At 40.9% G+C, this 11,050-nt stretch overlaps 1 pseudogene; it reads left to right on the top strand.

Moving 5' to 3' along the window:
- The first annotated feature begins 2,010 nt into the window (after positions 1–2,010).
- LOC115056202 (phospholipid-transporting ATPase ID-like) lies at positions 2,011–10,550 on the top strand (annotated as a pseudogene).
- The last annotated feature ends 500 nt before the right edge of the window (positions 10,551–11,050 follow it).

Here is an 11,050-nt window from a genome sequence, read left to right as displayed (position 1 = left end):
GTCCGATTATCTTTTTTTTTACTTTTAAAAATAAACAACTAAAGCAATACAAAAATAACACAACAGTATTTGTAATAGTGAACTCGACAGAGGCAGACAGGCTCGGTTCCTGGTGTCTTTCTGTGCGGAATCTGCGCTAACTACTGTGCCGCCGTGCTGCCACTTTAAGAGGCAAAGGTTGGAAATTGATGACAGACAAAAGCGCCAAATAAAGCGCAGAATAAAGAGGGATAAAAATAACACCGGGAATAAATACTTATCACCCGCAAATTATAGACAAGTTAAACTGTTCACTAATGTGCCTGGACAAACAGATTTACGTTTATTCACACTAATGGCGGCGTACGGAGACCTTCGAAAGTTCCCGGAAGTTAGCATAAGCTAGCCGCAGCTCAATGTATTTGAAAGGAGCAGATTGTCGGAGCCACACATTTTCAAGGTAAAATGTTTAAATAATCGTCTTTCCATATCAGCTGTACATCGAAATCAAATTTGTTCGAGTATTTAAGTATGTTGACGGAATGTCGCCGTCTCGATTCGTAGATTTATAGAATATTAACCGATAAACATTAAGGCTAGCACACTGGATAATGATAGCAACAGATGCCACAGGCTGATAAATGCAAATTCTGTTCTTAAATATAACTTCATCCAACACAGTTGATAGCGACGTTAATATATTGGGATAGCTATTGTAAACATTTGTCCAACTGTATTTATTTTTATTTCTTGTATATCTATTTCTGCAACTGTGAACGCAAGACTACCTGACAATGACGTCACCCGTATTTATCAAAGCAGCGAACGATAGCGCAGTGAAACGTCACAGATGACGTCAGATGTACTTGTATATAGGACCGTTTGCTTTGATCTGGTATCAGGATAAGGACCGGAAATCAGAGTGAAAGATACTAAAGAAGTATTCAGGGAAAGAGACCACAGAAGCCCACAGACATGGACAATCTGAAGATAGAACAGAAAGACAAGATCGTTAGGAAGAAGAGTTATCAAATTTCTTATCTGCAGCAGACTGAATTTCAGACACTGGAAATGCAGACAGAGAGTAAAGATCGAAGGGAGAATTTTCTTACTCTGCAGGAAGAAAATACATTCTTCAAAATTAAGCTCAAGCATCTCAATAACAAGGTATCCCATTTAGAATTTCTGAATGAAATACATAGAGCTGAGCTTGACAGCTTGAGAGTTGAAAGCCAACCGGAGACTCTTGTTGCAGAAGCTCAACAGCTGGAGACTCCTCCTGCAGCAATATGTGACCATGAACTTACAGTAGAGCATGTTCAGCAAGGCAGCACTGACAAAGATAAGTTGTTGCAAAAGCTTGTGGAAGTTGAAGGCCTGAATGATAAACTGGACAAGGCAGAGAACAAGAATGACAGATTGATGGCTCAGTTAGCTCTACTGGAATCTGAGGCAGATGAACAACAAGCAGAGAATAAATGTCTGCGTGCAGAGATTAAAGCTCTAAAGGATAAGGAGAAAACATTGAAAAAGAAGAACCAGTACCTCATTAATGACATGGACTGTCTTGAATCTGCGACAGAGAATTATCAAGCTGAGATTAAAGGTCTGAGAGCAGAAGTCTACCTTCTTCAGTGTCAAGTTAAAGATGGCAAGGAAGTATTCAGAGAAAGAGAGCAGTTAGCACAGAAGCTCACTGACATGGAGACTCTGTTTGAGAAAAAACAAAAAGACATAGTGAAGCTGAAGGAATCCCTGCACCATCATCAACAAAATGAAGAATTTCTGAATGAACACAACTACATTGTCGCTACTGAGATAGGCAAACTCCAGTCTTTGAGAGAAAATCAGATTGAAGAGAACCAAAACCTGAAGGCAGTCATCCTGGAACTTCAGTTCCAATTCAAGGCAAATGAGAAACTGATGTTAACGAAAGATGAGATCATTAGCAAGCAGAATAATCAAATTGCTTATCTGCAGCAGGACACGGATGAGCTTCACACACTCATAATTGAGATGAGACAGTCAAATATGGACCTTAAGAAGCAGCTGGAAATAAAGCAGGATGAGGAGATACTGGCCGGAGCAATTAATTTCAGAGAGGAAGCAAAGGCCTTTTATGAATATCCAGAAAAACTGGGAATGCCCGAGGAGGACAGCATTGAAAGCCTCGAGGAGACTGAGTGGTATGATGCTCCAGAAGACATTAACCTACAGGAGACACTTGCAGTAGAGCCGTTACAGTTGGAGCCTCCCGTTCTTGAAGTCGATCAGATGGACACTCCTCCAGCAGAACCTAAATGGTGTCGTCTCAAACGTATACTCAAGCTAAGCCTAAATATTTTCTCTGCCGCAGGGTGTTTTGTTCGTTATGCAGCCATCCTGACCAGCTGGTTTTTCTTGTTAAGTGCAAGTCCTTGTATCTCTGAGTTTGTTTACGAGCTGCTAGAACCGCATTGTGGTTGTCAAGCTACCCCAAACCCCTTCTAAACACCATAGACTGCATAAATGAATACCAACACCGGCCTGGTCTGTGAAGGTCTTCAGACATCGACGTCATAGACATAACACAAACAACTTTGTAACATGATACAAAGATACAAACACAAAAAAATAAAACTAAGGCAACGCAGAGGCAGAACAGCGGCATAGTGGTTAGTGCTGTTGCACCCACAATCAGAAGGTCATGGGTTTGGCTCCCAGCCTGGGGCCTTCCTGTGTGGAGTTTGCGTGTTCTCCTGCCTGTGTGGGTTTCCTCCGGGTACTCCGGTTTCCTCCCACCATCCAAAGACATCATGTTTGTGTTAATTGATGACTCTAAATCAGACTTTGCGCTAAACTTTTTCATTGTCCATCATTTTGACGGACAGGTAAAAAAAATCCATCATAATCTATTTTTCTTTCTTTCTTTTTCTTTAATTTTAATGTAGGTTTTTAAATTATAATAAACACAGTCAGTAGCATTGAATTTTCATTAATTTATTTTGTTTTTTTTAATTCAATTACAACAAACTAAATGATGCACTTATAAAGGCATGAGAGAAAACATTCATCGTGTCAACACCACATTTCCCCAAAGTGACATCGGTGGCCACTAAAAACACTAACTGTGGCCATGTGCAAAATGAACAACACAGTTTTACAAAATTAAATACTTGTAATTAAAATATGAACAAACTTCGCAAGACATGACCTAAAATCAACTCAGTTCACCTGTTGCGGCCTGAACTCAGTCTGATTCACACCTTCCTCCTGATGCGCATGGAGTGAAACAGGGTGCCTGCTTGTGCGTAATCAAATGCATCAAGTGAGGTTGCTGCAGTGGTGACAAACCCTGCTCTAAATTGTCCGTAGGTCTGAGTGTTGGCCCTGAGATGGACTGGTGACCTGTCCAGGATGAACCCGCTCTCGTCCAATGTGACTCGGAAACAGATAAGCAGCAGAAGATGGATGGATGGCACCTCTACATTTACTTCCTCATTGGGGAATTTTTGATCCTGGCCTTATCCTGTCATATCATATTTATGAAAATGTTACCCAATCAATTATGATTAAAATACAAAAAAAATCAGAGATGAAACGATAAAAAGAAGACTCAATGTTGTCCACTTGTGTGACTGCCATCCTTGTTGGCCCTGGTTTCATCCTCATCATGTTGGCAGCCCTGCAGAGTGGCTCTGTTTTTGGGAATAGACCATTGTATATAACCAAGCTGGTTATGAGGGCAAAAGTAGGCTGCCTCTGGTACAAGGAGGGTGTACCTAATAAACATACTCGGTCTTTATTTTAAAGTCACATCCGCTGCCATATTGAGGTACCTTCACAGACCGTCAGAATTGTCTGTATGGTGTTTGGCCTTTGTGATTTTGTACTGATAGTAAAATATTGTTGAGTCCAAAGTCAGTCCGATCAGTCCGTCAGTCATCACAGAAAAAAACGTACCCTTTCCATTTGCCCTCAGAGAGACAAATCTGAAAGTCAGACAGGCCTTGACCATTACCTCAGATTTGGGAAATATTTCTAAACTAATGGACTTTGATGGTAAGATGATGCCTGACATCTTTTTTTCGACAAGTATTTAACAAATGTTGCTTGGACCCGAGGAGGGGGAGGAAAAAAAAATTCTCAGATGTGCTCAAAAACCACTTCTGTATAAACCTGCATGCGACATATACTGTATGAATGAGTGTTTGATTTTTTTCTTTTGATGACAGTGTTACTCTTTTTACTGCATTTCTCAAGTGAAGTCATTTGTGAGCCACCAAACAACAAAATGGATACATTTACAGGAGCCTTGTACTAGATAGACAGTAGATACCGTCTAGATAATAAAATGCTGCTGCGAGGTTGTGTACTCAGAAACAGAGTGGTGCTTCAGAATGGTCATATTTGCTGGTTGGAAATTGTTATTTTAACATTTTCAGTAACCACCTCCTGCAGCATTGTGTGTTTCTTTCTTTCTTTCTTTTCTCCGATAGGAAACTCATGAACCTTTCTGTTGATCTTTTTCTGGCAGGGCTCCAAACCAAACGCAAATGCAAAACTGTGAAAGAACAAAGTTGAAGAGGACAAGCATCGACAGGGTGATGAACACTTTGGTTTTGTGAGCTGAAAGCTGTACACTGCCCTTTCGTGGTAACTTTGACTAGCTAACATAGATGTGTACTCTGACACAGCCCTGACAGGAGGAGGTCAAATCAGACACAGTCAGTGAAAACAACTGGAATGTGTATCTACTGCAAGTTATTCATATGTCCACTGTCCACTTGACACATTGTTCTTTATCTCAGATCTTTGCCTTCCTCATTTGTATGGGAGTCAGTTTGGCCATTGGGAACACTGTTGGGAGAGTCGGAGTGGCAAAAACTTCCAGCTGTTCTTACCGTGGAACGAATTTCAGACCAGCGCTGCTTTTTCTGGCTTTCTCACCTTTTGGTCTTACATCATCATCCTCAACACTGTTGTTCCCATTTCATTGTATGTGAGGTGAGTTCAAAGAACATACGGTGTGCCCAAGTCTAAAAAACCCTTAAACCATTTCATACGTTACACTATCTTGTCATTTTCAGCTTACATTTTATTTTGAAAGTAATTCTTTCAAATGATTTCCTGTTGGAAACTGTATCATACAACAAAACATGCAAACCTTCCTTTAGTGTCGAGGTCCTGCGCCTCAGCCACAGTTACTTCATTAACTGGGACCGCTAGATGTATTGTAGTCTAACGGCCACTGCAGCTGAAGCTTGGACCACCACCCTGAATGAGGAACTCGGTCAGGTGGAGTTCATCTTCTCAGACAAGACCGGCACCTTCACCCAGAACATCATGGTGTTCAGCAAGTGCTCCATCAACGGACAGACGTATGGTATGAGGCTTGTTCAAACTCTTGCATATTATTTTTCTTTACATGTCTTATTGTAAAATTCTAAATTTCCAACAATTCATCCAGATGTGTAAGGGTTTTTAAACAGATTTTAAAAATGGAGAGAGAAAGCTCTATTGGATTCAATCAATTTATATTTCCCACTTTATCTGCTGTTTTTAGTGACATTTCCATCTTCAACCTAACCGCTGAAAGATGAGGATAATTTTGAGCGCTATCCACTCACTAATGAACACATAAATTAATAAAACACTTACATCCTGTCAGTTTTAGACAGTTAAATTGTCGGTAAATTTGTCTTGCCTAAAAGGTTTGGATAGATCAACCGCTCCTTCCCTCCCACCTGACAGTTAAATCACTTGATTATTATCTTGCAATCTAATATAAAATGTTACTGTTTTTCCATAAAGAAGAAAAAATTTAAATTCTTTGCGTTTAGGTCAAAAGATTAACCATGGTTATAAATCATCGCTGAGTTTGCTCTTCAAATTGGCCACATTGACTCAGAGTTCGGCGCAAATAATCAACCTCACAGGCACAAGTGTGTTTCTGTATCTCTGTATCTATGAGCATGGTCTCCCCTGGGTTTCCTCCCATGTTTGGGTTCATTGGTGACTCTAGATTGTAGGTCTGAGGCTGAGTGTGTGTCTCTGACTGTCACTGTGTGTTGACCCTGTAATGGACTGGTGACCTGTCCAGGGTGACCCCGCCCTCACCCAGTGTGAGCTGGGACTGGCTCCAGCGTCCCGCTGTGCGACTTGGAAAAGGAAAAGCGGTAGAAGATGAATGAATGATATTCAGCGTTGCTCTGTTCTCTCTTAGGTGACATTTATGATGAATTTAGCCAAAAGTGGATATTACAGACATAAGTTAAGCAAAACAATCAAAAACACAAACCTTCTGATGCAGTCGGTCATCGTTACATCTAATTTCCCTCAGACGCTGTACGATGGTCCATGTCCCCGCAGAAAACAGCCTGTGTGGACTTTTCCTTCAATCCTCTCTGTGACAGACGGTTTAAGTTTTATGATGGCAGCCTGGTTGAGGCCGTTAAAGTGGAAGATCCTGCAGTGCAGGATTTCTTCAGACTGCTGGCTCTGTGCCACACTGTGATGCCAGAGGAGAAGAGTGAAGGTGGAGCACACACACAGTTTAGACACAGCAGCAGCCACAATTAAAGCAATTACTTAATTATTAAGTGATATTGTATGTGCCTGATGTTTCTGTTAACATGAAGGACATCTGATGTACCAGGCCCAGTCACCTGACGTAGGAGCGCTGGTCACTGCAGCACAAAACTCATCATCATGTTGTACGAGGTGGGACAAGCAGTCACCTATCAGTTGCTGGTCATACTGGACTTCAACAATGTGCGCAAGAAAATGAGTGTCATTGGTTAGGTCTTCACTTATAACTGAAATGCTGAAGTTCACTCTCTAGTTGTCAGCACAATTCAACGTACACATCAATAATCTGATCATCTATTAATACTAGTTAAGACATTAATGGAAATCAACAGTCTTTCATTCCTCTAATTTGGCACTTTCTGAGGAGGCAACATTTATAAATGGCATAATTCCTTCTTAATCATTTGCTAATGCTTTACAGATCAATTATAAGTCAGTAAAAAGAAAGACTTAAGGGTCGCCAGGTTGTACAACCAGCACAATGTGTTCACATTCACACCTTAGACTGTTTGATTGTTAGACCTCTGGAAAATCTGGACCAACGTCCTTCAATAAAACAGGTTATCAACTCCGTAGATTATCGTGCACAGCTGCAGGAATGAGCTATTAAAATGTAAATTCCTGTTTTATCTGTGACATTCTAACTTTTATGACCGAAGAGTTGATGACCAAGAAATTAAACAGCAATATTTAATGCTGGCAGACGGCTGTCTACAACCTGCCAACACAAAACTTGTTGTTCCTTTCCCATAATCGACCTGTGAAATATCACTTTTTAATGACACCTTTTAGCGTTTTTAACTTTCTAAATTATATTTGTGGCAGTAATATATTCTTATTTTCAAATTATCTTTTCAAGTTCAAGTCTTTCTGTTTGCAGTTTGCTAATAGGATTTGGTCAAGAGTGTGATTTGTGTTTGCTATGCTCCTGTGTTTTGAAGTGAGAAACCCCCAATTTAAGCTTTACTGCAATATCTTTGACTGTCTGGATCCCTCCTTTGAAGACCTCTTGTGCACCACCTCAGAGCATCTCAGTGTAAGTGTTACCTGATCAGATAGCACAACTCTGTAGATGTAGATACTATTATTTTTATTCCAAAATGGCAGCCAATGCTTCATATTGTTAAACACTAGATTTCCGTTACTAGTTTTTTTCCCTCTGCAAAAATTTGCAGGTGAGGGGCTTCGAACTTTAGCTCTGGCCTACAAAGACCTTGATGAAAACTATGATGAGGTTTGGATGAAGAAGCTCCTGCTTGCCAGCACTGTAATTGAGAACCGTAAGGATCAGATGGCTGTGCTCTATGAAGAGATTGAACAGGGCTTGAAGGTACAACTTGCATCCTTTTGTTTTCATCCTCGAAGCCCTCAACCTCCTTTGGGGCCCCCCTGCAGTCTGACTGCTGTTCTGGCTGAAGCTTCTAGGAGCCACAGCAATAGAGGACAAACTACAGGACAGAGTCCCAGAGACCATGGCCTGTCTAAATCTGGCCAACATCAAAATCTGGGTCCTTACAGGAGACAAACTAGGTAATTTAATCCATGTAAATGATCTCTTTTACCAGAAACTGGAGCTTTGATAATAGGTCTGATACCAGCATTCAGAGACTGCAATGAACATCGGCTACTCCTGCAACATGCTGCGAGATGACATGAGTAAGGTGTTTGTTATCTCAGGACACTCACTGCTGGAGGTGCAGCAACAACTCAGGTGGCAAATTATACGTTCACCTTTTCACCTCCCCTCAGACAGCAGGTTGATTTTTTTTCTTTTTAACAACAATCAAGTCATGGAGGAAAACTGCTGTGCTGTTTATGCCATTTATGGCTCCATTGGGTGACTAAAATATAAAAAAATTGGTGCCTATGGATAATATTTTATCCTGGTGAATCTACACCAATCAGTTTAGAAAGTGACTGAAGATGTATGTTGACATGCTTTTCTGCCTTTACAGGGGTGCCTGGGAGCACATCCTCAGCCTTAGTCACGTTTGTGGTGCAGGAGATGTTGAGAAGACTGATACATGTGCAGATGACTCTGTGTTTGAAGAGTATGCCTTAGACATTAATGGGCACAGTTTGGTAAGATACTCTATAAGGTTACACTAAATGAAATGATAACTGTAATTATTATCATATATGTAATTATTGTTTAGTTTTTTTTGTCCATGTCAGTTTTTCTAATGGTATAAATGCCTGAATATTATACCAAACAGTGGTTGTGTTGTTGTGTTTTTTGCTGACTCTTTCATGTCTGTGGTTGCTGAGTCTGCTGTACTGCTGAGGTTTTTATTAACATCCATTTCCTCACAGGGGAGCTGCTCCCCCACTGTGCACTGCAGCTCAGTGGAAATGATACCTGGAGCAGCTGTTTTGTTTTGCCTCTGCTGGGGCTTAATGTTACAGGTAATAATAGACTGAGCAGGTGTGATGTCTGTGTTCTCCCTGCAGGCTCACGCTCTGGAGCCACAGCTGGAGCACGTCCTGCTGGACATGGCCTGTTTGTGTAAAACGGTCATCTGCTGCCGCGTCACTCTGATGCAGAAAGCTCAGGCGGTGAAGCTGGTGAAGAGGCACAAGAAGGCGGTCATCCTGGCCATAGGAGATGGAGCCAATGATGTCAGCATGATCAAGAGTAAGTCATCACCCCAAGACTGTGGCACATCGAAATAATCTCTTAATGTTCTCTTAATATTCATTTTATAATCAAAAACAGTCCTCTGAAAACACTCCTGCCGCATGTAAGATTCTTAACGTTATCAAACTCCCCTATTTTTAGGAAATAATGATGATTGTAAGAAAAGCCTTGGATGCATCTCTGATTACCTTCAGAAGAGCAGAAAAACTGCTAAATGACTCCCTGGGTTTTTTTTTTTTTGCAGATGTATTATAGAAAATCAGATGGCTTGTTCTCTCACTCCAGTCCACATTGGCACAAACTGGGAGTACTGGGAAGTAGGTGAGTTGACTTTGACTTGAAGCTGTGTCATCAGACAACACTAAGATCATGATCGAAGGTCAATAACTGCAAGTCGATAACTGGGGATAAATAACAGTTTGTCTTTCTTCTGAAACAAATTTTTTTGTCATCAGCAGCTTTTTCACAGACACTCTGACCTTCATGGGCATAAAACCATTTTTAATTTTTATTTATTTATTTTTTTTAACCACATGAATTGTATAAATGTTGTTCATATTCAAAGAGTGTGTTTTTACTTCAAATTCAACTTAATTGTTGCTTGAACAATCAACCTAATGAACCCTAACTCCCATCAGTGTCCCATCGTACACTGTTAATTTAACATTTTCACCAAGCACTAACTAACCTCAGTATAGCTCTCCCATTATTATGTAGGATATTTGTAAATTAAAAATGCACCACCCTCGTGCTGTCTGTTTTCTACAGGACGTCAGTGACCAGAACAGACCTCACTACCCGAGCTTGTACAAGCCCAGGCAACAAAACCTTCTCTTCAACAAGCGCCAGTTTTTCCTGTGCACACTGCATGGGATGGCCACATCATTCCTGCTCTTGTTCGTTCCCTGTGGAACCTTCACTTCCATGGTGAAGGACGACAGCTCCAACTTCTCTGACCAACAAATCTTTGCTGTTACCATAGCTACATCCTTGGTTATTGTAGTAAGTGTGCAGTTGAGATAATAAAGAGAGGAAAAACATCCCTGATGTTTGGAACAATTAATGCTATAATACCGTTCACGGTGTTTGTATCTATCCTCTAGATTGCACTTGACACTCACTATTGGACAGCTGTCAATCAACTTTTCATATGTGGCAGTCTAACTCTGTACTTTGTCATTTTATTTGCAATGCAAAGGAATGGCATTTTTGGCATTTTTCCAAGCGCTTTTCTGTTCATAGGTATGTTTTGATTTGTGTAATTATGTGTAAGGAAATAATGTTGTTGCCTGGAAAACTGAGCACAAATTAATGCTGTTGTGCGTTTCCTCAGGCGCAGCCCCCAACTGTCTACAGGAGATGAGTGTGTGGTGTGTGTGGTGCCTGGTTTAGTCGTCTGCTTCCTGAGGGTTGACCTCTTCCCAACTTTAACAGACAAGGTACAGTATCGGTCAGTCTTCAAAACTTAAAACTGTCGAGTCGAAGTCAAAATAATGAATATATGTCTGTGAAACAAGACTTTCCCAAGTCATTAATCATCTTCAGTGATGATCTGTAGTCACTGACAACCCCGTACCGCTTTATCAGAATTAACAATGTAAGAATGTCATATGTAATCATATGCCAGTCGTTGGGATTTTCAGAGTGAGTATTAGTGGCATTTATATTGTTACACATTTTTTACTTCTGTGGCCTTGGTACTATTTATTAAAGATCTAAGGGCTTCCACCCCTGCAACATTACAACAGTTTTGTCACCTACAACAGTCCAGACAGCGGCAGGACCCTCAGGAGCAGAGCCTGAGGCGACTACACAAGACGAGTTCCCGTCGCTCTGCCTATGCTTTCTCCCACCAACAGGGCT

This window comes from Echeneis naucrates, chromosome 16, assembly GCF_900963305.1.
Source record: "Echeneis naucrates chromosome 16, fEcheNa1.1, whole genome shotgun sequence".
NCBI lineage: Eukaryota > Metazoa > Chordata > Actinopteri > Carangiformes > Echeneidae > Echeneis > Echeneis naucrates.
This window is presented reverse-complemented; position numbering and strand designations above follow the sequence as displayed.